Below are 20,956 nucleotides of genomic sequence, written 5' to 3' on the forward strand. Positions count from 1 at the left end.
ATGCAAATTGGAGTGGGTCCAGGGATGCAAATTGGAGTGGGTCCAGGGAATCTGGGATGATGGTGTTTATGTGAGTCATGACCAGCCTTTCAAAGCGTTTCATGGCTACAGATGTGAGAACTACAGGGCAATAGTAATTTAGACAGGTTACCCCGGAGTTCTTGGGCACAGGGACTATGGTGGTCTGCTTGAAAGATGTAGGTATTACAGACTGGGTTAGGGAGAGCTTGAAAATGTCAGTGAAGACAGTTGCCAGCTGGTCAGCGCATGCTCTGAGTACGTGTCCTGGTAATTGGTCTGGCCCTGAGGCAATCTGAATGTTAACCTACAGTGCCTTGTGAAAGTATTCGGCCCCATTGAACTTTGCGACCTTTTGCCACATTTCAGGCTTCAAACATAAAGATATAAAACTGTATTTTTTTGTGAAGAATCAACAACAAGTGGGACACAATCATGAAGTGGAACGACATTTATTGGATATTTCAAACTTTTTTAACAAATCAAAAACTGAAAAATTGGGCGTGCAAAATTATTCAGCCCCTTTACTTTCAGTGCAGCAAACTCTCTCCAGAAGCTCAGTGAGGATCTCTGAATGATCCAATGTTGACCTAAATGACTAATGATGATAAATACAATCCACCTGTGTGTAATCAAGTCTCCGTATAAATGCACCTGCACTGTGATAGTCTCAGAGGTCCGTTAAAAGCGCAGAGAGCATCATGAAGAACAAGGAACACACCAGGCAGGTCCGAGATACTGTTGTGAAGAAGTTTAAAGCCGGATTTGGATACAAAAAGATTTCCCAAGCTTTAAACATCCCAAGGAGCACTGTGCAAGCGATGATATTAAAATGGAAGGAGTATCAGACCACTGCAAATCTACCAAGACCTGGCCGTCCCTCTAAACTTTCAGCTCATACAAGGAGAAGACTGATCAGAGATGCAGCCAAGAGGCCCATGATCACTCTGGATGAACTGCAGAGATCTACAGCTGAGGTGGGAGACTCTGTCCATAGGACAACAATCAGTCGTATATTGCACAAATCTGGCCTTTATGTAAGAGTGGCAAGAAGAAAGCCATTTCTTAAAGATATCCATAAAAAGTGTTGTTTAAAGTTTGCCACAAGCCACCTGGGAGACACACCAAACATGTGGAAGAAGGTGCTCTGGTCAGATGAAACCAAAATTGAACTTTTTGGCAACAATGCAAAACGTTATGTTTGGCGTAAAAGCAACACAGCTGAACACACCATCCCCACTGTCAAACATGGTGGTGGCAGCATCATGGTTTGGGCCTGCTTTTCTTCAGCAGGGACAGGGAAGATGGTTAAAATTGATGGGAAGATGTATGGAGCCAAATACAGGACCATTCTGGAAGAAAACCTGATGGAGTCTGCAAAAGACCTGAGACTGGGACGGAGATTTGTCTTCCAACAAGACAATGATCCAAAACATAAAGCAAAATCTACAATGGAATGGTTCAAAAATAAACATATCCAGGTGTTAGAATGGCCAAGTCAAAGTCCAGACCTGAATCCAATCGAGAATCTGTGGAAAGAACTGAAAATTGCTGTTCACAAATGCTCTCCATCCAACCTCACTGAGCTCGAGCTGTTTTGCAAGGAGGAATGGGAAGAAATTTCAGTCTCTCGATGTGCAAAACTGATAGAGACATACCCCAAGCGACTTACAGCTGTAATCGCAGCAAAAGGTGGCGCTACAAAGTATTAACTTAAGGGGGCTGAATAATTTTGCATGCCCAATTTTTCAGTTTTTGATTTGTTAAAAAAGTTTGAAATATCCAATAAATGTCGTTCCACTTCATGATTGTGTCCCACTTGTTGTTGATTCTTCACAAAAAAATACAGTTTTATATCTTTATGTTTGAAGCCTGAAATGCGTCAAAAGGTCGCAAAGTTCAAGGGGGGCGAATACTTTCGTAAGGCACTGTATTTGACTGTGTGATCACACAGTCGTCCGGAACACGCTGGTGCTCTCAATCATGGTTCAATGTTGCTCACCTTGAAGCGAGCATAAAATACATTTAGCTCGTCTGGTAGGCTCACGTCACTGGGCACCTTGTGGCTGGTTTCCCTTTGTAAACCGTGACAGTTTTCAAGTACTGCCACATTCGATAAACATCACAGCCAGTGTAGTAGGATCTGATCTTAGTCCTATATTGACGCTTTGCCTGTTTCATGGCTTGTCAGAGGTCATAGCGGCAGCTCTAGCCTTTAGCTCAGTGAGGATACTTCCTGTAATTCATGTCTTCTGGTTGGGATATGTATGTACGGTCACAGTGGGGATGACATCGTCGATGCACTTATTAATGAAGCCGGTGACTGATGTGGTAAGCTCCTCATCATATGAATCACGGAACATATTCCAGTCTGTGCTAGCGAAACAGTCCTCTAGTTTAGCATCCGCTTCATCTGAGCACTTCTGTATTGGGCGCATCGCTAGTACTTCCTGTTTGAGTTTTTGTTTGTAGATATAGTTTTGGTCAGATTTACCAAATGGCACTTAGGTAGAGCGTTGTATGCGTTTCTGTGTGTGGAGTAACGCCCCCATCACACCTATAGCATCATAGCGCAAAATGGAACGCAGCATCTGGATATGTGTGCAACAAAAGTTCAACATTCACATTCTGCTACCATTTCTGTCAAGCCGTCTATGCATAAAGTTTGATGCATACGTTCGATAAATCTAACATATGCACCACACACAACCCATTGCAACTGCCTCTGCAACGTTCCATTGGAAATAAATGTACGTCTGGAGTACCAAAATGCAATGACGTTGTCGGTGTGAATGAGGCGTAAAGGGGATCAAGAGTTTTTTTGCCTCTAGTTGCACAAGCCATGAACTGTCCCTCTCCATCTTTGGAGGATTCTGCACTCAAATAATTGGCTTCTATTGGTTGACCTAGCCAACTATAGCTAGGCTACTAATGATACACTATATATATATATATATATATATATATATATATATATATATATATATATATATATATATATATATATATATATATATATATATATATATATATATATATACAGTGGGGAGAACAAGTATTTGATACACTGCCGATTTTGCAGGTTTTCCTACTTACAAAGCATGTAGAGGTCTGTAATTTTTATCATAGGTACACTTCAACTGTGAGAGATGGAATCTAAAAAATCAAAAATCCATAAAATCACATTGTATGATTTTTAAGTAATTCATTTGCATTTTATTGCATGACAAAAGTATTTGATCACCTACCAACCAGTAAGAATTCCGGCTCTCACAGACCTGTTAGTTTTTCTTTCAGAAGCCATCCTGTTCTCCACTCATTACCTGTATTAACTGCATCTGTTTGAACTCGTTACCTGTATAAAAGACACCTGTCCACACACTCAATCAAACAGACTCCAACCTCTCCACAATGGCCAAGACCATGGAGCTGTGTAAGGACAGCAGGGATAAAATTGTAGACCTGCACAAGGCTGGGATGGGCTACAGGACAATAGGCAAGCAGCTCGGTGAGAAGGCAACAACTGTTGGCGTAATTATTAAATTAATTATTTAATGTAAAGCTCACCGCCATTGGAGTCTGGAGGGATAAATCACGTTTCACCATCTCTCAGTCCGATGGGCGACTCTGGGATTGGCAGATGACAGGAGAATGCTACCTGCCCCAATGCATAGTAATGTAAAGTTTGGTATTGGAGGAATTTAAAATGTTTCAGAACAGAATGTCACCTTTAATTTGAGGTTATTTTCATACCCCAGTCAACTTTAAGTGTTCTTATTGTGAAGTGGAAACACAATAACAACTAGAGTGGTCTTATATGTTGTGATGTACTGGAACAAATTCAAAACTACAAAGGGTTGGTTTCTGGACAGTAACTCATTGTCAAGGCCTTGATATCGCAGCAATCAGATGGGGGAATTAAACCGATTACCCTGCACTTCAGGGCACACATAGATTTCTGTAATCTTAGTCTGTAAAAGTTCTTAAATTAAATTATTTATGTGATGTTTTTTCTCTTTTTGTCTGGGGCTGTTTTCATGGTTCGGGCTAGGCCCCTTTGTTCCAGTAAAGGGAAATCTTAATGCTACAGCATACAATGACATTATGATTAAGTGCACAAAGCGAGGTCCGTACAGAAATGGTTTGTCGAGATTGGTGGGGCAGAACTTGACTGGCCTGCACAGAGCCCTGACCTCAACCCCATCGAACACGTTTGGGATGAATTGGAACACCGACTGCAAGCCATGCCTCATCACCCAACATCAGTGATCGACCTCACTAATGCTCTTTTGGCTGAAAGGAAGCAAGTCTGTTCTAACTTCTAGTGGAAAGCCTTCCCAGAAGAGTAGAGGCTGTTGTAGCAGCAAAGGGGGGACCAACTCCATATTAATGCCCATGATTTTGGAATGAGATTTTCGACGAGCAGAAGGCCACATACTTTTGGTCATGTAGCATATTGCTTGTTTGTTTTTTTTATTTTGATGCGCTTTAAGATTGTTATGAAAAGCACTATAGAAATGTAATCGTGTAGTATTATCATTATACCAAAGATGGTTTATTTAGTTTAGTAGAGAAAAAACCTCTGACGAAGGCCAAGAGGCCGACATGTAAGCTTCAATACAAAAGGGATACTAGCAAAACAGTGTGCGAGTTTCTTTTTTCTTTCAACTTACCATGCACCTGCAACGTTACCATGCACCTGCAATGTTATCATGCAGCTGCAACGTCACCATGCACCTGCAACGTTACCATGCACCTGCAATGTTATCATGCAGCAAAATCACCATATTTGGGGCCCCGATTTTTCTGTTTCAAATTTGTCTGTCATAAGAACAGTAGCCCATATCTGCAAAAGTAAGGTGTCGGCGGAAAGCTGAGTATCTTGGCTATTGGTGTGACTTACTACCATATATGGGCATACGTGATGGCAACTACCTACATTCCGGTTAGCGTTGTGAAACATAAAGTAAATAAACACGGAATACGTTGATTTACACTGGTGTCTTATTTGTCTGTCTGTGACCTACCGTTATTGATCAGCAGCCCCTAGAGTCAAAATGTTCATTTGAAGGTTTTCACCAAACATCTTACAAGGTAAGCTTCCATTTTGTCTGTGTTTGAGCTATAGCTACATGGGGGTATGAAATTAATCCTTATGTTGGTAGGAACAAATCTAGCCTATTACCAATGTTATCTGATTATGGATGACTTAATGGCAACAGCGAATGTCCACCGAGTGACTATATCTTTGCAAATTAAAAATATGATAAACACTTGGTTATGTTTCACTATATTGGATCAGATAGAATAGATTGGTATCACTCCACGGCGGAGGGATACATCCGACGTGAGGATTTACAGATTCACTCCTGTGTACACCTGTGGCACGGCTGGAGTCCGCCCCTATATAGATGGGCTTTTGAATGTCCGTGACACACGTTATTTCATTTTCTCTTTGGACGTCCGTATGGTTTGAAGTACAAACTTTCTGAAGTTCGCTTGGTAAGTGTAATATCTTGCGTGGAAGTATACTCACTGGCAGCCTGGAGCAGCTGGCCACATGGCCAGTCCTCCTCTTGAGTGCATCACTCACTGAGCACGGTTGATCTGTATCTTCCACCCGTGGTTTGACGTACTTGTGTTTTGTTAGCGTTACAATGCGACTCCGTGTGCATCATTAGTATAGTGGCTCTTGCTGCCACAAACTGTAATTTACCTTACACAACTTGCCGACTTGCTTGTTCTATGTGTGTGTGTTGTGAATTGCTTTAACATGCTGCTCCCTGCGACAGGCTCGGGTTCTCTTCTAATTACCCTGCTGGGTTCTTTTCTTGTTCTTTCCCCTGCAGAGTGTATGAGTACGATGGTGGGCTTTCCACTACGTTGAGACATTAACTTTGAAGTTCCTTAACGGAGTTACTCCATCATATGACTGTTTTTACTGCTTGAATATTAAACCGGCTAGGTAATATTGCAGTTGGCCAAAAACAAAAACAAATAAATCAAATCTATTACCTAGTTGCTGTTTTTTTGTCTGCCTGTTATTCACAAACGGGTCTTCCCTGTTTTTTTGCAGAGGTACTGGGTAATTTATTCCTCACCGGGTACCTATTCCTCCAAACAGGTCACGACATAAGCTCTCCCAGGGCGTCGGACCCCTGCTCCGTGGCCTTGTTGGCTTGGCTGAGCTTATGGCTTCCCTTTGTGACAAGTGTGACAGTGGCATCCCCCTGGGGATCCACATACCTCGTGTATGCACTGCCTGGGCTTGAGCCACGTGGAGAGGGCTTTTCAAATATATGATGAAATAGTTGTGATACTTTTAAGAAGAACAAAAATGAATTTTACATTTGAGCACCACTGCAAAAGCTTTGCTATTCACCATCTTGTTGTTTGTTGTTTACTTGAAGAGATCTAGGGATCAAAACTTGCAGCCCCCCCCCCCTCCCAATGCATTGTGGCTGTGAAATTCCAGAAAAGTGGACAGCGAATGGTACTAGAAGAAAGCAGACATGAGTATAACATCCTGGCATTTACTACACTCGATTTTCCAAAATTCACATACTAATACTAACATACTAACATACTAACTTTATATTTTTGGATACTGAGGATGCATTATGTGGGCGATTGTGTTTTCTGCTATTGGTTCATTTCGGTAGTGCATCCACATATCTAAATAGACAGCTGATTATCAAAGCTGAAATTAGTATGACATCCGGGCATTTAAAGTATACTCAATGTTCAAAATGTCACACTCAAATCACCTGCTATTTCTGATACAAGTATGGGAATTTTGACACAGCCGGTGTGTCTGCACAGTGAGGGAATAGACTGGAGCAAACTGCCATTGGAAGGGACTGGAGTAGAATGGATCTGGGGCAATTCATGCAGAGCACAGAGCATGCCACAGCGCTCATGTCACAGCTCTTCCACAGAAATAGTGCCTAGTTTTAATTTCGGTTACGGTTACAACCAGAGCGATATACAGTACCAGTCAAAGGTTTGGACACACCTACTCATTCAAGGATTTCTTTATTTTTACTATTTTCTACATAATGAAGACATCAAAACTATAAAATATCACATATGGAACCATGTAGTAACCCAAAAAAGTATTAAACAAATCCAAATAAATTTGAGATTCTTCAAATAGAATGAATGAATGTTAATTTTGTTAAACTCAAGCATCAAGTTTGCGGACGACACAACAGTGGTAGGCTTGATTACCAACAACAACGAGACGGCCTACAGGGATGAGGTGAGGGCCCTCGGAGTGTGGTGTCAGGAAAATAACCTCACACTCAACGTCAACAAAACTAAGGAGATGATTGTGGACTTCAGGAAACAGCAGAGGGAACACCCCCCTATCCACATAGGAACAGTAGTGGTGAGGTTAGTAAGTATTAAGTTCCTCGGCGTACACATCACAGACAAACTGAATTGGTCCACCCACACAGACAGCATCGTGAAGAAGGCGCAGCAGCGCCTCTTCAACCTCAGGAGGCTGAAGAAATTCGGCTTGTCACCTAAAGCACTCACAAACTTCTACAGATGCACAATCGAGAGCATCCTGTTGGGCTGTATCACCGCCTGGTACGGCAACTGCTCCGCCCACAACTGTAAGGCTCTCCAGAGGGTAGTGAGGTCTGCACAACGCATCACCGGGGGCAAACTACCTGCCCTCCAGGACACCTACACCACCCGATGTCACAGGAAGGCCATAAAGATCATCAAGGACAACAACCACCCGAGCCACTGCCTGTTCACCCCGCTATCATCCAGAAGGCGAGGTCAGTACAGGTGCATCAAAGCTGGGACCGAGAGACTGAAAAACAGCTTCTATCTCAAGGCCATCAGACTGTTAAACAGCCACCACTAACATTGAGTGGCTGCTGCCAACACACTGACTCAACTCCAGCCACTTTAATAATGGGAATTGATGGGAAATGATGTAAAATATATCACTAGCCACTTTAAACAATGCTACCTAATATAATGTTACATACCCTACATTATTCATCTCAGATGTATACGTATATACTGTACTCTATCATCTACTGCATATTTATGTAATACATGTATCACTAGCCACTTTAACTATGCCACTTTGTTTACATACTCATCTCATATGTATATACTGCACTCAATACCATCTACTGTATCTTGTCTATGCCGCTCTGTACCATCACTCATTCATATATCTTTATGTACATATTCTTTAACCCCTTACACTTGCGTCTATAAGGTAGTAGTTTTGGAATTGTTAGCTAGATTACTTGCTGGTTATTACTGCATTGTCGGAACTAGAAGCACAAGCATTTCGCTACACTCGCATTAACATCTGCTAACCATGTGTATGTGACAAATAAAATTTGATTTGATTTGAAATAGCCATCCTTTGCCTTTGACAGATTTGCACACACTTGGCACTCTCTCAACCAGCTTCACGAGGTAGCACCTGGAATGCATTACAATTAACAGGTGTGCCTTGTTAAAAGTTAATTGTGGAATTTCTTTCCTTCTTAATGTGTTTGAGCCAATCAGTTTTACCTATTTGGTAAAAGACCAAGTCCATATTATGCCAAGAACAGCTCAAATAAGCAAACAGAAATGACAGTCCATCATTACTTTAAGACATGAAGGTCAGTCAATGCGCAACATTTCAAGAACTTTGACATTTTCTTCAAAGTACAGTCGCAAAAACCATCAAGCGCTATGATGAAACTGGCTTTCATGAGGACCGCCAAAACGAAAAGAAGACCCAGAGTTACCTCTGCTGCATAGGATAAGTTCATTAGTTACCAGCCTCAGAAATAGCAGCCCAAATAAATGCTTCAGAGTTCAAGTAACAGACACATCTCAACATGAACTGTTCAGAGGAGACTGCATGAATCAGGCCTTCATTGTCAAATTGCTGCAAAAGAAACCACTACTAAAGGACACCAATAATATTAAGAGACTTGCTTGGGCCAAGAAACACAAGCAATAGACTATAGCCCCGTGGAAATCTGTACTTTGGTCTGATGAGTCCAAATGAGAGATTTTGGGTTCCAATCGCTGTGTCTTTGTGAGACTCAGAGTAGGTGAATGGAAGATCTCTGCATGTGTGGTTCCCACCATGAAGCAAGGAGGAGGAGGAGGTGTGATGGTGTGGGGGTGCTTTGTTGGTGACACTGTCTATGATATATTTAGAATTCAAGGAACAGTTAACCCAGCATGGCTACCACAGAATTCTGCAGCGATACGCCATCCTTGTAGTTTGCGCTTAGTGAGACTATCATCTGTTTTTCAACAGGACAATGACCCAACACACCTCCAGGCTATGTAATGGCTATTTGACCAAGAAGGAGAGTGATGGAGTGCTGCATCAGATGACCTGGGCTCCACAATCACCCAACCTCAACCCAATTGAGATGGTTTGGGATGTTGGACCGCAGCCAACAAGTGCTCAGTACATGTGGAAACTCCTTCCAGACCGTTGGAAAAGCATTACAGGTACTGTATATAAAACCAAAGCCATTTTACCAAGACTTCCTGCTATTAACCCTATCATTTGAAATGCCCCACCATATTAGCCAAGGCTTATGGCAGCTGTGTGGCACTAGGACAGCTATGCTAGAGGGGTGTTGGGGGGCACAATAGACATTAACAAATGCAGTAATGCACCCCTCCTCTCTCCACAACGCTGCACGGCTCCCATAAAAAAAACAAGGTGCAGTGCAGATGCCAACACAACTTTATAATAACTCTGGGAATGTCTTTGATCCAGGAGGGGCAATAAAGTGACAGTGCATGGTGCAATTAGTGCTAGTTTTAGGTGCTGGCTTGTGTGGTCGCAAACCTGAACCCCTTTCAAAATAAACTGTGTCCGTGTGTGGTCTAGTCCTCTCGACATCTCTTGTGAATATTTTGTTGGGTAGTTTGCCTTGTGAACTATGTTAAAACACTTAATAAGCTTCTATAGGCTGACATTCGTTGCTGACATTCCATTTGCCATCATCACAGCTATGAGCTCAATGTGACACATACGGTATGGGTGTCATCATACAGTAGTGGCTAACCAAAAGCCAAAGTAATGAACTGTCACTCGAGTCCAAAGCCTACTGGTCCCCTATGTTCCAGTGTTAAGTACACACTGAATATGGCACCCAGCACTGACACTAAACAAGTAAAAACTCAGAGCAGAAGAATCTGAGGACCACAGCATACACTTCCCTTCCACAGCAGCACGGATGACTCAAACAATACAAGTCAGATGTTCCTCCACTCAGTCACCTGGACAGCCAGCGCTAAGTGACATGTGACACGTAAGATATGCACCTCACTGAGTAACACATCAGTAAAAGTTATCTAAAGTGTTGTTCTTACGTTTACAGTATGCTAGCAAATACACTGAGTAGAAAAAACATTACGAACACCTTCCTAATATTTAGTTGCACCCATTTTTGCCCTAGAGAACAGCCTCAATTCGTTGGAGCATGGACTCTACAAGGTGTTGAAAGCGTTCCACAGGGATGCTGGCCCATGTTGACTCAAATGCTTCCCATTGTTGTATCAAGTTGACTGGATGTCTGTTAGGTGGTGGACTATTCTTGATACACACAGGAAACCTTTGAGCATGAAAAACCCAGCAGTGTTGCAGTTCTTGACACACTCAAACCGGTGCGCCTGGCACCTTCTATACGAGTGTCTTACATCATTTAAAAGCTTAACTTCTTGTTAATCCAACCGTGTTGTCAGATTTCAAAAAGGCTTTACGGTGATAGCATACCATGCGATTATCTGAGGACGGCTTCACAAAAATCACAAATATTGATAAAATAAATCACATACCTTTGAAGATCTTCCTCTGTTTGCAATCCCAAGGGTCCCAGCTACACAATGAATGTTCATTTTGTTCGATAACGTCCTTCTTTATTTCCAAAAAGTTTGTTTAGTTGGTGTCATTGATTTCAGTAATCTACTCCTTCAACATGCATACAAAGGAATCTAAAAAGCTACCGGTAAACTTCGTCCAAACAAGTCAAACAATGTTTCTAATAATCCTCAGGTACCCTAATATGTAAATAAATGATAATATTTCAGACGGAAAGAATGGTGTTCAATAGAAAAGTAAAATAATGAAGAGCGAGCCAAAAGACTACCTGTCCTGATGAGAACAACTACTTGTTAGTTTTTCAAGAAACAAGCCTGCAACCCTTTCTAAAGACTGTTGACATCTAGTGGAAGCCATAGAAACTGCAATCTGGGGCCTATTTTCTTTGTATATCCCATTGGATAACATTGAAAAGGCCTGTGACCTCAGTTTTTTTTTCTGGATTTCAGGATACTGCCCCTAGCCCTAAGAGGTTTTTAAGTCTTGCCCATTCACCTTCTGAATGGCACACATACACAATCCATGTCTCAATAGATTGAAGACTTGAAATTCCTTCTTTAACCCGTCTCCTCCCCTTCATCTACAGTGATTTGAAGTGGATTTAGCAAGCGACATCAATAAGGGATCAGAGTTTTCACCTGGATTCACCTGGTCAGTCTGTCATGGAAAGAGCAGGTGCTGACATGTACTGTAGCCCTATGTGTTTCCTCTATCAAGGGCACTATGCCAAGTTCTCATCTGGCTCCTCTCACTTCTAGCAGAGTTGATCAATTTTTAATCAACTGGACAAGGCTGTTACCCATTCAGTGGGAGAGAACAGAACAGCCATCATGGGGCTTTTATGAGTTAGAGGAAATAAATGATTGGTTGTAGAGGCTAGTCCTCCTCACCAAGGAACCATCAATACATCAACAATGTACAGGGAGGGGAGGTAGGGTTGTTGTTTTCATTTAGAGGCATTAAGTGTAAACACGGTAATGGCAGTTTAAGTTTAAGAATGTGGAAGTTAATTAATGCCTTTTTATTGGCCCGTACCATACGCCTGGCCCTGAGCGAAGCTCAGAAACCTCAGAGGCTCCTGGTGCTTGAGAGCGTGCACAGACCTAGCTGGCATAAGTGGTTATTGAGGCCCATCACTAACACACCGCGTCACTATTGGCCTGATGTGGTGGGGAGAAACCCAGAGACCTTTCCACAATAAACTGCTGTGAGTGAAATAGCGCGGTCCATCCTTGCCCAGCGGGCTCAGACAGACACTCCACAGGCCAGCTTCCCATCCCAGTGGAAAACAAAACAGGAATGTGTTATTTAAAGAGGGCTGCTGTGCTGTGAAGAAACCTCTGGTCTCTCACTGGGGTTGGTTTCTATGGAGGAACTCCGGTGAAGTACCTACAAAGTTGCATCAGAAGACATTTAAGAGTCACTCCAACGACCTTGTTGTCCACTGATTCCATTGTTTTTTCTCCATCCTCCTCTTACTGTACTTAACTTGGCCTTTACATTGGAGTATTATCCCATCCTTCCATTTACATTAGTTAGGCTTGATAGTAGATTTGATTATATGAATGAGTATAAACACGTATGTATTCTTCCCTAGCTTGAGCTGAAAGCTTTTGTGTTTGTCTTGTGGTTTTATAAATAAATCAAATCTAGTAAAATTGTGTCTTGCTTCCCACAAGACATTCACCAGACCTCACGCAAGCAAGATCAAAATAAACATACAAGCTCCTTGTGGATGTTGACAGAGTGGCAGTTGAAGAATGCCTGTTCACGCCACATGGCCCCTCATTTCCTGAACAGTCACAGGCCATATTTCCTCACCCTGGCTGTTTACAGCTCAGGCACAACTATTTTAACACCCCGCCATTGATCAACAAGAAATGAATCTCCAAAGACGGTCACAAGCAACTATTCATAGGAACGCTGCCATTCCATTCTAGCCTTTCCTTTCCCAAAATATATATATATTTTTTTACTCTCAGGATGATAGGACACTCTCCAGATGACACAAACCCTTAGGTGATTTTTTTAATATCAGGCCATATTGTGATTCATACCGTTATGAAGTGGTTTGTATTCATTGATGCCATTGTCATTTGAATAAATCTGTCATAATGGTCCTGTGTTAGACCATAGATTGGAGCTGGGCCATAGCTTTGCCTGTAGTTCTTCCATGAAATGAAATGGTGCACCAATATTGCATTTTAAAAGTCTGTTATTAAATGCCACTTCATTAAATATATAGACCACATGGATAATTCAATAAATCTGATATTAATAAAGACTTGCTAAAGTGCCCAAATTCAGCCTTTTGACATGTCACTCTGTGTAATTTTTTACCCACTTAACATTTACCAACTTAACAAGTTTTCACCACCATAATAAAGCTCTTGTTATTTTGTTTCTTTGACAGTCATTTCTGAACATTAGTACTTGTGCCATGTTATTTGTGATTCATTTTTAAGGTATAAAAAAAAAAAAAAAAAACTGTCTCATTTTTAAGGTCAACCCTGTTACGTGAACTTGTTTTAACAAGGTGAAACTATTCCTTTTTATTTTTTTCAAACGAATCCTTTAACATCTTATAGTCAAATCCTAGTGTAAAAGCGGGTGAGCTGGTTCAACTCTAATTGGCCATGTTCTGGTGTTTTGTGATGTAAAACAGAGTGGGTTGGGCCTGTTACCCATAGATAGACAGGTTAGAAATGTTAAACAAATGTGTGTGAAGCCTGAATTAAATTGCTCCTCCCTGTTGCACACAACCAGCTTCCATTCCCTCTGTCACAAAGGGATTTATGGTGAAATCAGCATCCCTGCTCCTTTATTTTCTTTTGCACTTAATAGGCACTTACTATAGTATTTTTTTTAATTTAACCTCTTGAGAACATTTTTATTAAGTTGAACATGTGCCCTTCATGACAATGTTACAATTAGGGGAAATCAAGTTTATTTTCACCAAGTTACACCACCCAAAAGGGACTAATTTTGTGGAACAACCCCCCCTAATGAAGGAACCAGGATGAGGAGGACACTGATGAAGTAAACATACACCTTTAGTATCCGTGGCAAAATAGTTTCAGGTTGACAGGTCCCATCCGGTGTGTCGTCAGACAGCAGCGAACCCAGACACCTTTCCCATTTGGTAAAGGTCCCTCTCCTCCAGTGCACCAGTTTTGTTGTCCAAAAGTTTCTGCAGATGAATACCGCTCAGTGGGATGTCAAAGTCTGCAGCTGGCCCTGCAGGTTGGAGATCAATGTTTTGGCCATCAACATCCCCAAGTTCAGTGTCCTCCCGTCTCTATGGCATGTGTTTTAATCAAACAGCACCACAGAGCACTAGCCAATAGGTTAGGAGCTACCAACTCCTGCACACATGTAGACAAACTATGTTGCACCTACTGTGTTTCAAGCATGTTTGACAGCTCAGATAAATCAATGGTAGATAAAGCCTTATGTCAGATATGAGAGTAGTGAACACTGACTACCCACTACTAATACCCCAACAACCAAGTCCACACACTTCTGCACTCACACACACACCATCCTACTGCCTGGGAATGCAGCTACCCCATGAGAATCGTTGAAGTCAGACTCCGGTTTCTGTTGCTCGTAAAATCCTCCAGCGTGGAGATTTATGGTGCAGAGGTCCTTTTTATAATGTACGACATGCATGACTTACAGTCCTCGCTCTACCCTGCCTGACGAACAGAAACTCTAAACAGATTATCTGTGTGTGTGTGTGTGTGTGTGTGTGTGTGTGTGTGTGTGTGTGTGTGTGTGTGTGTGTGTGTGTGTGTGTTTGAAAATGGGAACGCGAAAAGGTAGGTCTGCCAAAAGCACCAGACAACAGTTACTGAGGGAACAGTATATAGTGTTCTGACTTAAGCCCTTCGCCCTGAGGAAATATCCATTTCATTTTCAGCCCTATCCGCTAGATGTCAAACATACGAGATATAACGAGCAGTTCCAATAGCCTGCTATCTATTCACTAATGGATAAGGAAATTATCATTGGAAGTTTTGAAGTCTCCTAGGCTGTATGATATGTAATAATTAGACACTCTTAGATTTCTGATTGATAGGGATGTGCATCTTTTCATTTCAAGACTATTCGATACGTATCTAGATACTGTACATGGGCACCGATACGATACAGAAATGATACGTTATAGTTTTAAACGATTCGGTAAGATTCCGTTTGATTAGAGAATAAATTGCTGCGATTCGGTTCGATGCAATACAATTCTATGCACTAACATCTGTTGCATAAACACATTCAAATCAAATCAAACTTTATTTGTCACACGTGCTGAATACAACAAGTATTTACCGTGGAATGCTTACTTACAAGCCCTTAACCAACAGTGCAGTTCAAGAAGAGTTAAGAAAATATTTACCAAGTAGACTAAAATTAAAAGTAATAATAAAAAGTAACACAATAAGAATAACAATAAAGAGGCTATATACTGGGGGCACCAGTACCAAATCAGTGTGCATGGGTACAGGTTAGGTGAGGTAATTTGTACATGTAGGTGGGGGTGAAGTGACTATGCATAGATAATAAACAACGAGTAGCAGCAGTGTACAAAAGGGAGGGAGGGCGGGGTGGGGTGGGTCAATGTAAATTGACCAGTGGCGATTTTATTAATTGTTCAGCAGTCTTATGGCTTGGGGGTAAAAGCTGTTGAGGAGCCTTTTGGTCCTAGACTTGGCGCTCCGGTACCGCAGTAGCAGAGAAAACAGTCTATAACTTGGGTGACTGGAGTCTCTGACAATTTTATGGGCTTTCCCCTGACACGACCTATTGGATGGCAGGGAGCTTGGCCCCAGTGTGCTGGGCCATTCGCACTACCCTCTGTAGCACCTTACAGTCAGATGCCGAGCAGTTTCCATACCAGGCGGTGATTCAACAGGTCAGGAAGCTCTCGATGGTGCAGCTGTAGAACCTTTTGAGGATCTGTCTTTCAAGGGTTTTTCTTTATTTGTACTATTTTATTTGTCTTGAAATGATCAACTTTACCCCGTGTATATCAAAAAATGACAATTTACACAGATTATTTAAAGCAAAACTACCAAAACTATTGCTGCGGTTTTGGGCTCCCAAATGGCGCAGGGTCTGAGGCACTGTATCTCAGTGCTAGAGGCGTCACTACAGACCATGGTTTGATTCCAGGCTGTATCACAACCGGCTGTAATTGGGAGTCCAGTAGGGCGTCACACAATTATCCCAGCGTCGTCCGGGTTAGTGTTTGGCCGGGGTAGGCCGTCATTGTAAATAAGAATTTGTTCTTAACTGACTTGCCTAGTTAAATAAAGGTTCAATAAAAAATAGAGGTTGAACCTGAACAATCACAATAAAATAAATTGTATTCCCCGTTAAGCAGGTATAGCCAGATGTAAGTTGTCTCTGGTAACTTACTTTTATTCCAGTAAAACAGCGCATAGATAACAACAGCGCATAGATAACAATAGCCTAACAAATTACATAGTTTGTCACTCAACTAATAAAGCATGATATCATGCAGGCTATTTTAGCATTTGAATGCTGACAATGCCGCACAGATGTGCAAGATCAGGAACAGGACGCCTACCTTGCGTTGGTCAGCACGTGAAGCTGGGCACAGTGCGCATTTTGACTAGGCCACTGATATTGCCTGGGGTTGTTCGGCATGCAAAATGACTTGTAGATCAATGACTGTAAACACAGTTGCATGCAGTTCGACACTGAAGGAGAGGATATATCAGTTGTCACAAAAGACGAGCAGTGTTTCTGGAAGATAGAAATAATATGAGCTAAATATTTGAGTGAATCTGTGATTCGTAACGTTTGAATCGATTTTCTGACCAATGCATGCTGCATTTGGATCGGTTTGGGGTCTGCGGACCTATGCACTTGAATCTTAAACATTTTAATCTGGGACTGATGCATATTGGTGAATCGTTGCATCCCTACTGATTGCATATACATTTTCCTCTGAGTATGGGGGACTTGGTAAAAGCTGAGTGTAAATGTGAGGGTTCGGTTGTTAGATCAATCTTTATTCACTTACTGCCCATTTCAGCTTGTACAACCATCATCAGACAAACATGTAGACCGGCTGTATGATATTTCCTAATGCTAGAAGTAAAATAGAAGTTCTCAAACAGGCTTTCCTTTTCCATTCATGCTCAATGTTCCTCACAGACAGTCCCAAAGCTCCTCTCACTGATCGTCTGATTTGGCAGCTGCTGTAGCAGTCTGTGCGAGTTGTGGAATGCATTGGTCCAATCAGCCTATCCTCTTGCCCCAACCCCTGGCCAGGATCTGATGTCAGCTACCCAGGAGGAGGCTGTTTATACTCAGTGGGTGCCCAGTCAGTCAAGGCTTCTGGGACGGGGGCCACAGGCCACAGAGGAGCTCAGAGAGTGATTTCACAGAGAGACAGAGACACAGACAGAGACCCAGGCCAAGACCTCAGCCAACAAACCACCAGACCAGACCTCCTCTAGGAGAGGAGTGCTCCTCACTCTACCTCCTCCTCAGTCTCCTCTCTGTTTCTGACCAACCAGGCACGTGTCAAACAGCACTATTTGTTGTTTACAAGTATGATGTTTCACTTCATTCCACTGGAAAAGATCATTCTTACCCTTCAATTAGACGGCAATTACCCATTGGTTACAGAGTAGTTTATCTTATTAGGCTGACAAGAAAAAAGCAGTGTTGAAGTATTGTGTTTATGCTGTCTGAATGGTCACTTACTGTAAGCAGAGACATTTCACCCTGCAGGCCAATAACAGACAATAACACAGAATGCGTAAGCAAGTGATGACTCGCCAAAGAGTATTGTGCCTAAATCAGAAATATTTCTCAGTCAAACATCATTTGTGTGTTTAAGGGACATCCTTGGCATTATGTCGTCAGCTGTGCATGTGCAACATAAACTTTTTATTGTCCCATTCCACAAGAAAAATTCATGCCAAATTGATACTGCTGGCAAAGACGTCAATATGTAGCCCAAACTCAATCATCAGAGACGGCCACAGACAGACCTTAACCAATCTCATTTCATTCTCTCATTAAGAGAGAGAGCAGCTGACAAAAACATTGTTTTGTAACTGTGCGATGTTGGTGCAATGGGGCGCAAGGAGGCAGCTTCAGGGTGGAAAAAGAAGGAAAGTTGCCAGGTAATGCATTGCACACCTCATTTGCATCTAAATCACTATTTTAAATATTCATGCTGAGGACGGTGATACGGCATTGGCCAGATGAGAGGAGACACTGCTTGCGTCCCAAATGGCAACTTATTCCCTGTGAGCCCTGGTCAAAAGTAATGCACTATATTGGGAATAGGGTACCATTTGGGATGCAACCATACTGTACCACCACTGACTTCATCAGAACCTTGTCCAAATATATTTAGCGAATGCATTGTGTATTTCTTCAGGGTCATGTTTAGGATCATATTTTTGCATTGTGTATATTTAAGTGGCATAGTCCGTTTTTTTCTGTCACAGTAGAGACTCAGACTGATGGAATTTAAAGCACACTACTTATCCTTGAAGAAAAAGGTTTCCAGTGTTTTGGTTTTGTGTGTTGAAATTATAGGGTGTGCGATGGAAATTGCACTATTTCAAAAGATTGTCTGGTCTGCTCAGAAGAATGTGATGGGAAGTTAATCATCCTTCTAGAATAGTCCTGTGGTTTTAACTACTGGCTGAGTCATGTTGCTAAATCCGGTATTCATTTATTTTGAGTATTTCTGGAGGGTTTCGATGGTCGAGAGAACATTAAAATTAGTTGGTCCAAATTATACAATGAAATAACTTTTTGCAACTATTGTACATACCAGAGACGGCCTTCACAAGCTAGTATATGGAAATGGCTGCAAACCATAACTGTGGAGGTTATCGGCTCCAGGACAAAGCTTGGTAAACCCTGGGCTAGGTTATACTCCTCCCGATCCACTCAGTGCCATAGGGTCAATACAAAAGGTGAAAGCATACATCAACCTTGCACTTCATGTCAATGGAATGGCTTTGGGGAAGACAAAGCAGTCGACATTGTTTATTCACCAGCACATCTCAAGCTAATCCTCTACCTTCATTGCTTCCTGTCATACAGACAGACCATTATCGATCTACCAATAATATCTATGATCTGATATTTAGGTTTAGCCAGGGGCTAATCGGAGCTGTGACCTTTGCATGTGTGTCAACAGTAGAAAACATCTACTAATGATGGACTGTGTTTTCTTTCTCGCTTTCCTCCATCGGGCACGTCTTGTCTGGGTCTTTAATCTGGATCGTGTTTATTTTTCCTGAGTGTCCAATTATTGCCTTCACCTGAACTGACAGGAAAGGGTCAAAGACCAATCAGGAAGCCCCCCTCCCCTCCTGCGGCCAATCCAAACAAAGTGTCAGCCATGTGAGGGACTGCGTGACCTGCCTCCAAATGTCAACGTGAATGGAATGTAGAAATGAGTCTATCCCCAAAGCCCTCAATTACAACAGATGGATTTACCCCCAACTACATGCAATGTGTATGTACACAACAATGAGTTGAATACATGCTCACAATCATACATGTGAAGAATACATCTCCAGGAGCAGTCTTATGGCATGAGCAGCAATGTGAAAGTGATACATAAAGATTACACTGTGTCACCAAGGTGTGAGACACTGAGGTGTGACAGAATAACAACATCAATCTGTCTGCACCGCTTCCACTGAGCTTCGAGCCCACCCACACAGCCCAATATGCCCTTGCTGACATCATTACAAGTCATGCCCTGCCCTGTGTAGTCGTAGTCCCAACCCTCGTTTGCTATGGTAGTTATAACATCTCAGGGCCCAGGCAGTGTGAGCAGGTCCATGGGGTCCATGCATGTGATAAGGTGCCTTGTCAGGAGTCGACACTAGTGATGGGAAGTTCGGCTCTTTTTACTGACCCCGATCATTTCGACTCGTTCAATCAAAATAACAAATCTTTCGTGAATTTTTTATTAACTTATATTTATTCAGGGGAACCCAAATTGAGAGCAGTGTCTCATTTACAATGGTGTCCTGACGACAATGTGATTCAATAATGCCCAGAGCATGCACGACCCCCTACCGGTGAACGATGAACTGAAAACTCAAGAGTCATGATTCTACAAGCCTCTCGTTCACCATGGAGGGCTTTATTGGTGCTATAATTTGTGACTGAGACGTGTGCTTTAAACAATGTATATTTGTTGATTGCTTGGCATACTAATAAGAATTTCTTGATACATTTGAAACGAGGTCAAATTGTGCAGGTTGGAATGTAATTGTCATGAATCTTGCGCTTGAGGCATCTCTGCAGTGGTCAATAGCTGGAACAGCCACAGTCATAAAAACAGATTTTAGAGCTAACCCTAACCTTAACCACACTGTTAACCCTAATGCCTAATCCTAACCTTAAATTAAGGCCAAGAGCATTTAAAAAAAAAAATGAATTGTTACAATACAGCCAATTTTGACTTTGCAGCTGGCCCATCTAGCAGAAATAACTATGTTTTGCCTCCAGAGCAAGATTATTTTATATTTTGTTGTATTTTTATAATTTAACCTTCATTTAACTAGGCAAGTCAGTCAAGAACAAATTCTTATTTACAATGACGGCCTACCCTGGCCAAACCCGGACGACGCTGGGCCAATTGTGCGCCGCCCTATGGGACTCCCAATCACGGCCGGCTGTGATGCAGCCTAGATCATGACAATAACTGTCAACCTGCTCTAGGCAGTTGTGGCCGCAACCGGACTAGATAGTCATCAATTCTTGGCGAAATGCATTGCTTGGTTCGTGAACTGCAGCCCCCCAAACAATTCGTTCTCGAGTTTGAGTTTGTTGAGCAGAGGCTGTGTATGTTTTAGTTCTATAAAGCTCATCATAACATTCAATAATAATTTCATTGCATGTATCAATCCTGCTGTAGGACTCAATGAGGCCAGCAGGTCGAACCACTAAAAACAAATCCCTAATGAACTCAGAAAAACAAACTATGACTCTGGAGTCGGTAAAAAAAAGTTGTTCAAAAAGAACAAATCTGCACATCACTAG

This window comes from Oncorhynchus clarkii, chromosome 3 (assembly GCF_045791955.1).
Source record: "Oncorhynchus clarkii lewisi isolate Uvic-CL-2024 chromosome 3, UVic_Ocla_1.0, whole genome shotgun sequence".
In the NCBI taxonomy this organism is placed as follows: Eukaryota; Metazoa; Chordata; class Actinopteri; order Salmoniformes; family Salmonidae; genus Oncorhynchus; species Oncorhynchus clarkii.